The 13723-nt window shown below is 33.2% G+C and overlaps 1 long non-coding RNA gene across 3 annotated transcripts; it reads left to right on the top strand.

The window, feature by feature from the left end:
- Positions 1–3001: 3001 nt before the first annotated feature.
- On the top strand, positions 3002–6083 carry LOC123690526. 3 transcript variants are annotated; one of them, XR_006751151.1, is made up of 6 exons: positions 3002–3032; positions 3644–4109; positions 4393–4578; positions 4882–4936; positions 5047–5124; positions 5476–6083. It is a non-coding gene; the product is annotated as an uncharacterized LOC123690526 (long non-coding RNA). The 3 variants fall into 3 exon arrangements; XR_006751150.1 differs by lacking the exon at positions 3002–3032 and adding an exon at positions 3478–3578; XR_006751149.1 differs by lacking the exon at positions 3002–3032 and having other exon boundaries at positions 3585–4109.
- Positions 6084–13723: the final 7640 nt, after the last annotated feature.

The following is a 13723-nucleotide window of genomic DNA, read 5'->3' as shown; positions in this document are numbered from 1 at the left end:
TTTTGCAGGTGATGTAGATACGCGTAAGTCTACTACAGGTTATATTTTTAATATGAATGGGGGACCTATAACATGGTGTAGCCAGAAACAGAAGACTACTGCTCTCTCCACAACTGAAGCAGAATTTGTAGCTGCTTGTGAAGCTGCAAAAGAGATATTATGGTTACAGCAATTATTATTAGATTTAGGTGAAAATATTACATCTGTTCCATTGTATGTTGATAATCAGAGTGCAATTAAGTTAATTAGCAATCCTGTTTATCATAAGAAAACCAAACACATAGATGTGAAATTTAATTTTATAAGGGAAAAGGTTGAGTTGGGTGTAATTAAACTAAATTATATTCCTAGTAACAGTCAATTAGCAGATATGTTAACTAAAGCGTTACCAACTCAAGCTTTTATCTATTTAAGAGATCACATTTTGTTTTTCTTTTCACAACTCTAATTTCAGTAGGAGTTTATTTTTTTTTATATTTGTACCTAGTTTAAATTTTAGTGGGAGTATTGAGCAATTTAAGTAAAATAGTTTTTGAAAATTTAACTAGGTGGCAACACTTTATATGAATTGTATTGTAACTATGTGTTCTTGCTGTCATTCATCTTCTTACCAAATAAAAGTTATATTTGTGCTAATTACTATCGTTTCTTTGATAAACGACCCATAATCCTTCAGTTAGAATAACGTTCAAATGAAATATAAAATGAATTTCGTTAAAAAATAACGCTGTTACAAATACAATCCAAAGAGTGTAAAAAAAAGCATTCTTGAGCATTAAATATACACACCCGTGTTGCTGGTTTGTGACGATGTGCATGGCTTTTCGGATACTTTTGGCTCGTTACTGCAATTTAAATAATAAACATATTAAAATTTTAAACTGCCCGATAGTACACGAATTAAATGTTGATAATCTATCTCCGTACAAGCGCTGCTTATAGGGATGATGATGACGCCTTCTTTTACATATCAATTAGTTTGGAGAGTAGACTGTTGATAGAAAATGGCGAGCTGAGTTGTTCGAAGGTATATATGATATCGAGACGAGATTGTAGACCCAAATTCCCTGGGCGTCTGGAGCGTGTGGGTCATAATCGGGCGTTAAAGGAAGCTTACCTAAGTCCAAGCGGTCATAGACCAGTAGGTTGGCCTAGGTACTGCTCAGGACAGACTGGAGGAGCTGCAGCAGCTGAAAGCCGGCAATTGGCGCAGGCCAACACATTTTTTTGGTTGCAGACCCAGCGGAGTGAGTGAGTGAGTGAGTGTGAGTTTGTAGGGTTCATTGGTAATTTCAAAAGAAAAATATACATAAAACAAGGCATACTTAAGCCTAGCTCAAAGGGGTTTATTAAATAATAATGACAGAATTTAAAACGTCCGAAGTTAAATGTCGTTTATTAAGTAAACAAAATAAATCAGTGGTGCTACAACCTCCTTAGGTCTGGGTTGAAATTTCTGAATCTATTTCATGATCATTTTTCAATCTAATAGGCAAGTAGCCTCCTGTGCCTGACATACGCCGTCGAATTTTGGGTCTAAGACATGTCGGTTTCCTCACGATGTTTTTCTTCACCGTTCGAGCGAATGTTAATTGCGCACATAGAAAAAAAGTCCATTGGTGCACAGCCGGGGATCGAACCTACTGCCAGTCAGGGATGAGAGTCACACGTTGAAGCTACTAGGCCAAAACTGCCCTTTATTAAGTTTTGTATAAATTTCCTTGAGTTTTGGTGGTTTCAAAGACGGGACAACACGAACTATACCACCAAAATCCTTGGGTTAAATAAATAGTTATTAAAATAAAAAAAAACACTATACAACATCATGGGAGACGATTAAAACGTCACCATATTCTAGAACTAGAAAGCCAGCAGTCTCTAGGTGGCAGAAGAGTCGCTTCCAATGGGAACTCCACATACCAGCACCACAGATTAGATTCTCTCATAGCCTTTTTAGGGCTGATTACAAATTCGCTCAGAAGAAAAAAAATAATGATTACTCTTAAGGCTTTTAGTTGTGTAATTTTTTTTTTTTCAATTTATCCCTAATGGGAAAGGCAAAGGACTTTAGTCCATACAGCCAGGTCTTATTTTTGGTAATAATTGGAAAATTTTGGTAGTTTTAAAGGCCGAAGCCACGTCTTCATTGTTCTTCATCGTAAGGCCGAAGCCATGTCTTGTCTTATTTTTGTCATGTCTTATTAATCTCGATCTTATGAGCCTAAATCACTTTTTCGACGTTTTGAATTGGTCGAAGTCAAATCCATGAGCAATAATAATAGAATCCAAGTAAAAATTATTAAATTTTCAGGTGCTTGTTTCAAATCCGATCTTAAGATAAGATAAATCCAAAAATATGTCCATTCAAACCAATTAGTCAATCCTAGGAGTAAACCTTATCCTTTTAAATTTCTTGAACCGTATTAGAAATAAATTCATAAATAGTATCATATATATCATGGTTCATAAGCAAGTCTTGAATACAGCGCGGAATATTTTCAGGTCTTATGTGATAGTTTAACAGATTAGATGACAAACATAGACGTTGGATATGGAATTCAGAGCATTCGAAGAATATGTGGTCTAAAGTTTGATCGACGTCTGAATTGCAATACGATCCTGTTCGTATTGCAATTCAGACGTCGATCAAACATAATAATGGGGGAGACATAATAATGCGCATGCGGTGTAAATGTGAATTAAATCTGCAATGTCCGAATCTAAGGCGGCATAGTGTTGTATAAAATCTTCTGCTTTTGTAATTGCTGGATTTACAAAACCATGGCATTTCAATATCTTGGTTGATTGCAGCATACCAAGTGCCTTTTCTCGCTAAACTTTCTTGCCAAAGATCTTTCCAATCCTGATTAAGTTTTGACTTTAGAAGTGGTAGTAAATCTGTGTACGGAATGGCAACATTGTCAGCAGCGCTGCCGCTGTCACTGTCGACAATCGCACGTGCAAGGAAATCCACATGCTCGTTGCCTGCGACTCCTATAATTATGCGAGGGCGTCCATAAGAATTCCACACTGTAATTTCTTTTAAATAGCATATACAATAAGTATCTTATTTCGTTGATAATATAGCTTGACTTAGCACTGAATTGATGATTTTGTAGAGCTTTTAGAACACTCATGCTGTCTGTGATGATTAACCAATATCTTTCCGAACGATCTTCAATGAATCTTAATGCAGAAACAATAGCAAGAGCTTCTGCAGAAAATAAAATATGCTCAAATTTTTATTTAGTTTAGTACCTCGTCCAAACTTCAAACTTGGTATATAGAATGCCATTGAAACCTTATCCTCCTTTTTTGAGCCATCTGTGTAAATATGTTTATAATTGGGATATTGAGATATAACATTATAGATTTCGTGTCGATCTCTCAGTTTATTGTCTATAACTATGCTGATGTTATGCATAATACTTTCATAGCTCTTAGTATAGCAAACCCAGTTATCTGATTTAGAGATGTTGTGCTGATTGACCAAATTTAACAAGAAGGGGAGCTCATGCAAAAGAAAGGGATAGTTGCTTGATAGAGGGGAATTCATATGCCAACTATTGTTCAGATGAGTAAGTTTGTTAATAAGGGAGTGATTATTAATAGAAAGTAATTTTAGCAAAAATCTCCTTTTTAGATATTGAAACCTTAAGTATAGTGGAGGAGTGTTGCATTCAACTTGGAGTGAATTTATGGGAGTTGTTCTCATTGCCCCAGTGATAAGTCGAAGACTATGATTTTGAATGACATCCAATTTGTGAAGCAGTTGGTTATTTGAAGCAAAACAAAAGAAACTGTATTCAAAGTGGCTACGAACAAGAGATTTGTATAGCGTTAAAAGAATTTTAGGATCAGAGCCCCAGTATGTTCCAGCAAGAGACCTCAAAATATTCAGTGCCTTTGTAGCTCTGTCAGTTACACAATCAACATATTTACCCCAGGATACATTGTTAAGAAACAACACACCCAAGAACTTAGCTTCTGTTACAGCTGGGAGTTCTGTACTATCATAATATAATTTGACCTGAAAAGGCCTTCCTTTATTGAATACTAATACTTTGGATTTCTCTATACTTATGTCTAAGGCAAGATAATTAAAATAGGTATGTAAATTTTTTAAACTAGAATTTAATATGGAAGCTATATTCTTAGAGTTGGCAACCGAGTAATATACCACTAAATCATCTGCAAATTGTAAGTTAGTTACTTTGGGACCTAAAATTAAGTTAAGTTTGTGAATATACAGTGTAAAGATTAAAGGACTTAAAATACTGCCTTGGCAGGTGCCTTTATAGGGGAAACGTGGGCCTATAAGCCTGTTATGATATTTAACATAAACTTTTCTACCATGTAAGAACTCAAATATCCTTTGCACAACCTTTACAGGCAGACCAATGGAAACAAGCTCTGAAGACAGAATATGATGATTTACGTTATTGAAAGCCCCTACTACATCAAAAAATACACTGGCCAAAACATTATTGGATTTGAATGCTTGAAAGATGTCCAAATGTAAATGGGCAATACTCTCTCTAGAAGATCTGCCCTTTCTAAACCCAAATTGATTAGAAGGTAATATTTTATTTAATTCTATGAAATGTTCTAATCTTTGTTTCAATAGTTGTTCAAATATTTTCCCCACACAAGAAGTCAAAGCAATAGGTCTATATGAATTAAAATGAAATTTCTCTTTATTAGGTTTTAATATGGGCACTAAACAATCAATCTTCCGTCAATCTATCGTCTGGGATCAAAGTTTGTTCCCAAAGACGATTAAAAACTTTTAAAAGTACTGATTTGGATTGAATCGATAAGTGCTTTAGCATTGTATATGGAATACCATCTAAGCCTCAAGTTAAGTTGTGTCTCTTCTAGATGATATTGCTGACATTAATTCGGCAAATGAAAATGGTTCGAAACACAGACGAAGGTGAGTAAGTTTTGTTAAATTTACGCATATATATAGTGACCAAATAATTGAAATAGGTGTAGTTCTGCTAAAGGATTCACATAATTTGTTCCAACTTAATCTTCTTTCAGATCTAATTATGTATTTCTTCTTAGCTTGAAGCTTTTTAAAGTTTACATAATTCTCTTCAGTTGGGTCATCTTTGAATTGTAAGTATGCATTTTTACTATCTGTGAGAGCTTTAGAACAATTTGAATTCCACCATGGAAGTGGATTTCTTTTTGTTTTTGTGTTTGGTTTTAAACGAGAATTATTATGACCAGATGAAGAGAAAGGAAGAGATTCCGATAGAGCCCTGTTTAAGCATTTAATAAGAGTGTTGTATGTTAAAGTAGGATCTTGAGTATTTAAGGATAAATTATGAAATAACAAATCAACTTCAGTGGAATATAGATCCCAATCAACTAATTTTAAATTACAAGAAGAAGGGAGAGGATTACTATCAGGTATATCTATAGAATAAGAATTATTACAACTGAGTAGAATTTTTGTTATTACAGGGAGGTGATAGCTGCCTAATGGATCGTCGAAGACCATCCAGTCACCTTGTAAAGAGATGGAAGGAGAGACTATGTTTAAATCCAAGACATTAGGTCTCTATATGTGAGAGCCGACTGTAGTAACATGACCATCATTTAGTAGGACTAAATTGTTTTTATGAATGACATCTAAAATGTCTTTGCCCCTGCAATCAGAGGTTTGGCTGCCCCAAACTATATTATGACAGTTAAAATCCCCCGCCAAGAAAATTGGTTCAATTAAATTGGCTTTTAATTAAATTATTCAGTTTATTGGTGAAAAAGGAGGGCTGCAATTACCTGGGCTGTAAAGGCTTACAATAGTTAATTCCTTGCAATTTGAATATTTAATTCTAATAGCTATATTTTGAAGAGAATTATCATAAACAGTATTTACATTAGAGTAAGAGATAGATCTATGTACAAGTATGGCTACACCATTGTGAGAGTTTCCTGAGTGTAGTCTTACTACATCGAAATTATGCAATTTAAATTTATGATGAGATTTAAGCCAAGTCTCGCAAAGAATGGCCACATGAATATTGTTATCAAAAAGAAAATGGTTGAAAATATGTTGATTGTGCAATATACTCTGATTTTATACATACATTGCAATGTTTAAGATAAATGCACTAAAAACCAAAAAATAATAAAATAGATACAGTCGTGGGAATTATAAACATATGCATAGACTAGACTAAAATAAAACCGTGGGGTACGTCAATTGTCTACAAAATATCGACTTAATGTTCGATAGAAGAATCGTTTAATTCGTCGTTAAAAATAGGCAGTTGGCCCGCAGACGGTGAGGAAATTACTTACTTATTTTCTTGCTCATGGAAATTCCCCACGGTTTTATTTTAGTATATTGTATTCTGCTTGTTGAGCCCTTTCATTTGATACCCATATTGATGGGATTGATAAAACCTACGTTATCCGCCATTTTGTAGCGGCCGCCATCTTGTATTTAAATTTTTTATAGTATATTGTATTCTGCTTGTTGAGCCTTTTCATTTGATACCCATATTGATGGGATCGATAAAACCCACGTTATCCGCCATTTTGTAGCGGCCGCCATCTTATATTTCAATTTTTTATAGTATACTGTATTCTACTTGTTGAGCCCTTTCATTTGATACTCATATTGATAGGATTAATAAAACATAAATTATCCGCCATTTTGTAGCGGCGGCCATCTTGAGTTTATAATGATAATGAATAAACATAATTGTATTGTCACCAAAATCCAAAGTGTATACAAAATGTCAGATTAATCGGTTGACAGAAAGAGGGTGAAATTTGAATTACTTAGTTTGACCCAAGAATAATAAATAATAAATAAATAAAACAAACGGGGTGAGCTAAAACCGTTTAATAATAAAAACCGAACAATCAATACAAGTGCGAAAGCGTGAAGCGCCCTCTACAAGGGTTATCGTCTCATTAATATACTGGATTCTGGAAGAATCCTTGACAGACACTGAGCATTCAATTTTCGAATTGAACTCAACTTCCGGAAAATTTTGTATAAAATTTAAGACTCACATCGCTTACGCTCAAAAAGTCTTGCTATTTTGCATTCTGATGACACCATATTTTGACATCTCATGTGATTTAAAATCGGCAGTGAACTCGATTTTTTACGTCAAATTAAAAGTTGCTTTTTCCTAGGTGAAATCATGATTTACAAGTGAGTTAGCCATTTTAGAGCGAAGTTAAAGGTTGTTTTATTTGAAAATATTCTAATATAGGACAATCTATATATATGTGATAAGTTTATAAATTAATATTTATAAATACAGCATTTTTTTACGAAATTCAAATTTATATCTATAAGCAGTAAGTTTAGTAAAATAGAATTTTTTTATTCTTACAGAAGGCCCGTTTCCACTTTAAACCTCTATTTCAATAATAAATTATGTAAACAATTAAAAAATACTTAATATAATATCTATTGATGGCGAAGAAAAAGGCATGAAACGACCAATTGGTTTCTCGGCGTTGGTTACTATCGCTTTTATCCAATACCCAAGACATTATGTGGTATTTACGAAACCTAAAACATTTCCTATATGGGCTGCTGAGATTCAAAGAGTCTAGTAAATAGATAATCTAATGTAAACATTTTTATTATTTTAGCAATAAAATATAATTTTTATCTCAGAACCAATTTTTCAATCCACTCTTCATCATGTCGTGTCTCCAGTAAATTCATCCTATTTTATGAGTAGGTATACTAAAATTATTAATGTAATCATTTCAGAGTTCCGATGTTCAAAAAATCCTGGTTGTATTTTCTGCCTTTGAAGAAGAATGTAACATTTATATCAATGACAAGGACCCTGGATATAGAGACACAATAGTGCAGATATTTTCAAATAATTGAATTTCAACTATCCTTCAATTTATAATAAATGATATCACAGCCCGAACAACCAAAATTGGCGGTTCTTATATCTTTATAAATTAAATTAAAAGGTTTTGAATAAGAACATTATTCTGCTTTACACAAGTATAAAATACCATCATTATGTACATGATAGTTCAAGTACTTATTAAGCTTTTTAATATTTTTGTTCATAACAATTACTTTTTCTTAACTGATTAGAAAATATATTAAAATAAATAAATATATTTGTCTACAAAATAAAGTAGTAATTGATTAGCTCTATGTGAGGCTGGGTTTGATTAGTTTTTATTATACTTAAGTTTGAGTTTGTATTACTGAAAGTTATTTTGTATTGTGTTAAAAGTTTATTATTGACATTAAATCATGTTGTGTAAGTTATTATTCTGTTCTTTTATTTACCTATACAGAAACACAGCATATATATTTTTTATTTCTGCTTAGCCATGTATTTAAGGTTACTATGTTTTTATTAGGCAGTTATTAAATAAATAGTAGATTTAATTAATCATTTTATTAATATAATATTATTAACTACAAAAAAAAATATTATGAAGTACACAATTATCTTAAACACAGTCATACAATTTTTCATACAAATCAATTATTGATCTCAGTTTAATACATTTTCTTTTCAATCATTGTTCATGGCTGTAATACAATTGTTATCTGTTAAAATAGTAAATAGTGAGATGTGGCATGTGACCATACTGACACAATAATATTGCATAGCAATAGCAATTTAATTAACTATATTGTTTTATGCAAGTTATTAATTGTAATAAATACAAACAACACACAAAAACTAAAGCTATTTTGATTAGGATAACCTCAAGTGTAGTGTAGTAGGTATCTTGTGAAGTTTAAAAATAATGTATGGAATACTATTATAATTCTAAGTAAAGTTTCTTAAAAACTAGTTTCATAAATAAGCCAAATATTATTAAGAGTTTTATGGTAAAAATGGCACTTATAACACTATTTTGCACATAATATTTGATTCAACAGTATGAATAAAAATCCTATATGTTAATAACGGTTTGCCCTAGATTTTCTTTGATTTGGATTTGAGTCAACCCAAAAATCTAAGAAAAGTATGCACTTTGGCCTGATTTGTTTCATAAAAACAATTATTTATAAATGAAACAAATCTATGGTTCAGGCCCATAAAGGGTATGTTTAGTGCTAAACTGGAGTCAGCAGCAATGACTACCTTTTTAATATTAATTGCTTCTATATTTATAAAATAAGTTATAGCAATGTCATTTCCAACATATCAATAAAAATCAATATTGATCACTTACAATGGTATGAATTTGAGCAATTGAATGCTTATAGATTTGATCCAACATGATTATTATTCATTTATTCTGAACAAAATATTACATGAAACCTTTGGTACTCACCTTTAGTAACATTTTGAAATTTAAGATATCTATCCATCCTGTTTAGTTTGAATCCATAGACCATTTGCTGAGAGTATCACTTTAAGAGTGACATGATAATCTTTTTGTCAAGATAATATTCTTAAATTGTGATAATATATCCAGATGCTAAGTATCCTTTGTTTTGTGCTGAAATATAATTAATGTTTTTAAGTTGTCTGCCCCCACAAACACCATGGCTTATCAGTTGTCGCCTGTAGGGTTATAGTAAATACAAAATATAAACTCTTCATTGGAAGTTATAAATAAAACACGTAACTTAAGATGTACTAATAAATAAACTTATAACTTACCTTTAAGCGGCCCCTTTGCCAGATGGGCTTTGCGGTCAATATCAATATAATCTTAATTCTTAACAATATTCATAAGGTTATAGGTAATTGGCAAGACGTTTTTTTTATATTTACACTACATTAAACAAGTGTTTTTATCTAATTTGAATTCAATCTAGGTCCCCCAAAACATGATTGATGTATGTATTCTATTTTTTATTTCGAATAAAATAGTAATATGTATTTTGTTTATATGAAAATTTTGACAATTAGCTCTTTTTATAAATAAAATGGGTTAATTGTCACGATATTAATAGACCACAACTCATTTAGTAAGTCATCTACCAGAAAAAACGCGGGAAGCTTCGAATTTGGCGGGCGCGATTTTTGTTTGAATTTTCTGTAAAATAATATTTTTTAAAATTTAGTGATCAGAATAGTTAAATATTGTATATATTTATAATTTGTATTATTATTTATATTTTTCTTCTTCTTTCTTCGAGTTTTGGTAAGCTTTTCTGTGTTTTATGAACGAGCCTCCGGACCCGGGGGCACGGCGCCCCCCGCGGTTGCATTTATCACCATTTCTAATGAATCCGGTATGGATTCTGACTGTTCTTTGGCCTCCAAAAGGAAGCTGAAGCGCAGTCACAGGCAAAATTTACACAAAGTTTGCAAACATTGCAATAAAAGGAAACGCAAAAGTACTACAGAACACTCTAAACCCTCAGACAGTCCTTCTTGTTAATGCACAGATGAATTTGCTGAGACCACTGTGACACCACCAACCAACAATTTGCCTCCACCTAGTCCTTCCACTAATAAGACAACAATGCCTCTTCTTTCCACCGGTATATCTTCTAAACCCACCACACAAATTGGTAGGGCTAGTTACGATGCCAATGACCACGGCCCGTTTGTGGTACATGTGCAGAAAGTACAGTCTGCTGATGATATCACAGTTTTACACCCAGTTGTATTCGGGAGATTTTAAAAAAAATTTCTGTTTAAAAATATTGTAGATGGTAGTTTAAAACGTATTGGCAGAAATAAAATGACATTAACTTTTAGTAAATATACAGACGCAAACAGCTTTATAAATTCAAACTGCTTACCAACTAACAACATGAAAGCTTTTATCCCTACTTTCAATATAACAAGGATGGGTTTGGTTAGGGGAGTACCAACGGAATGGTCTCCTGAAGATATTATGGAAAACACTAACATACCCATTGGGTGTGGGGAAATTATAAAAATCAGGCGACTTAATTATAAAATCATGGTCAATAACTCACCTACGTGGAAACCTTCACAAACAGTTGTTTTTACATTTGATGGACAAGTTTTGCCTAAACGGATATTTATGTGTTATAATTCTATGCCGGTTAAATTGTATGTGTATCCCACAATTCAGTGCTTTAATTGTTGCCGCTTTGGGCACACCAAGGTCCAATGCAGGTCAAAGCCCAGGTGTTACAAGTGTGGTCAAGGCCACACTGGAGATACTTGTAATGTAGAGGAAGACCATGGTTCTTGCTGCTTATGCTCTGGGCTGCACTTTGCTTCAAGCAAAAAATGCCCAGAATATGTGAGACAAACAGATATAAAAGTAACAATGGCAGAGAATAGCTTATCTTATATTGAAGCGTCAAAATTACATCCCCCAATTTCGAAATCATTTGCTGATGTTGTATCCTCTCTCCCAAGTAAATCTCTTCCTGGTGGAAATACAGTATTGCCTGGTTCACCACCTCCACGTACAATATCTTATAAAAAAACAGTCTTCACTAAACCCAGAACGCCTCCTCAACTCAGTAAAGGTTTGATCATGTAGCACATGAGTCTCTTGTAAGAGACTACAATATGCCAGAGCCTTCTAATGGATGTGCATTACCATCATCGCCTAATGCAAATTCACAACAGACAATAATAGAGTTAATTACTACATTAATTAAATTACTTTCTCAACCTAATTTATCTATACCGTCCCACGCTGCTAATTTAATTAATTCCTACACTGATAATAATAATGGCCAACATGGACAGGTTAGTTCAATGGAACTGCCGCAGTATTATAAACAAAAAGCATGAAATTATTCACATTATAAATAATTTTAATCCTTTTATTTTTTCTTTATCTGAAACCTGGCTAAAGCCAGATCAGGTATTCAAAATCACTGGTTATTCTTGCTTAAGAGAAGACAGGGCTGATGGGTATGGTGGTGCATGCCTGCTCATCAGAAACTCAAGTATCTTTTCTTCCTTTCCTCTTCCTTCACATAGTAACAGCTTTTCTATCATTACAGCTATTGTCGATGGTATCTGTTTTGTCTCTATCCCTCACCCCTTGCAAATATTCAATGAAATTAAAAACTTAATTTCAGTTCTCCCTCAGCCTTTCATGATTCTGGGTGATTTCAACTCTCATCATACATCGTGGGGTAGTTCAGTATCTAATAGGTACGGGTATGAATTATTGGATATCTTAGACATGTATAACCTGTGCATTTTAAATACGGGTTCTCCTACTCGCCTTACAAAGCCTGGTGAAGTAATTAGTGCCATTGACCTGTCCATCTGTACTCCCAATTTAGCGTCTTCTCTCTCTTGGTCTACTTTGTGTTCATCTTACAATAGTGATCATTATCCCATAATCATTTCATTTCCCTGTAAAAAAAATAGTAATATGTTTATTAAAAAGTCTCGCCTTAAACACAAAATCATAGACTCGAAATGGAGTCAATACAGTTTATTAGTAGAAGAGAAACTGAATAATTGCTCAGAAGATAATGTCACAAATAGTAATTATTTACAAGATGTTTTGTTAGAATCGGCTGATAGTGTTTTACCTAGGAAAAAGCCGAGTAGTAATAAGTTGTCATCTCCACCATGGTGGGATGAAGAATGTACCTCAGCTATTAAAAAACGCAAGGCAGCTGAGCTTAATTATCGCAATGATATGTCTATGGAAAAATACGAGGTCTTAATGAATGTAATTAAAGAGGTTAAAAAACTATTTTAAAAAAAGAAATCTGAGGGTTGGAGGAAATATTGTAGCTCTTTATCACCTGGAATAAATTCTTCTGTCATTTGGCGAAATATCAAAAGATTCAGGTCAGCTATCAATCCTTCTAACCCGTCGTTGCTTCCTATAGAATTAGCTGATCAATTCCTTGATCGCTTGGCTCCTCTTTCTGCTCCAGATCTCATCCACTCTTCTACACAAAATAACTCTGATGTTGTCCCTTCCTCACTAAATCTACCTTTTACGTTATTAGAATTAAAAGGTGTATTAAATTACGTTAAAGACAGTGCTCCTGGGGAAGATGGGATCCCATATTCCTTTTTGTCTCACCTTGGCGAAAATGGATTAAATTACTTTTTAAATTTAATAAATAAAGTTCTATTGACAAATGACATACCGCCATCTTGGCGAAGTTAAATAGTGCTGCCATTTTTAAAACCGTCTAAGATTCGATCTGATATTAAATCATACCGTCCTATAGTCTTGTCATCGGTGATAACAAAAGTTGTTGAACATTTAATTAAAAATCGGCTTGAATGGTATATAGAAAATAATAAATATCTGTCACCAACTCAGTTTGGATTTCGAAAAGGTAAAATTGTGTGTGACAATTTAGGCATATTAGTCACGGACATTCGTAATGCTTTCTCAAATAAAAAGTCAGTAGTCGCAGCTTTCTTGGATATTAATTCGGCTTATGATAATGTTTTGTTACATATTCTATAAAAGTAAATTAGATAAATTAAAGGTTCCTTATTTTTTTAAATAATTTCATTGTAAATCTTCTATCAGAGAGGAAAATTATTTTAGATGTTGGCGGCCCTTACATGCCTAGTAGGCTGGTATGGAAGGGCTTGCCACAAGGGTCTGTGCTGAGTCCTTTATTGTACAATATTTATACACATGACCTAGAAAACTCTATCGGAGATTCAGTTAGTATATTACAATATGCCGATGACTTGGTTATTTATGCCTCTGATAAGTCTGTTAGTAATGCTGAACAACGTGTCTCGTCCTCTTTATCTTTCCTAAAATCTTGGATGGATGCAAATGGCCTAGATCTGTCTCCCTCAAAAAGTAC

Source organism: Pieris rapae, chromosome W (assembly GCF_905147795.1).
Source record: "Pieris rapae chromosome W, ilPieRapa1.1, whole genome shotgun sequence".
In the NCBI taxonomy this organism is placed as follows: Eukaryota; Metazoa; Arthropoda; class Insecta; order Lepidoptera; family Pieridae; genus Pieris; species Pieris rapae.
The sequence above is the reverse complement of the archived record's forward strand: the minus strand, read 5'-3'. Positions and strand labels throughout refer to the sequence as shown.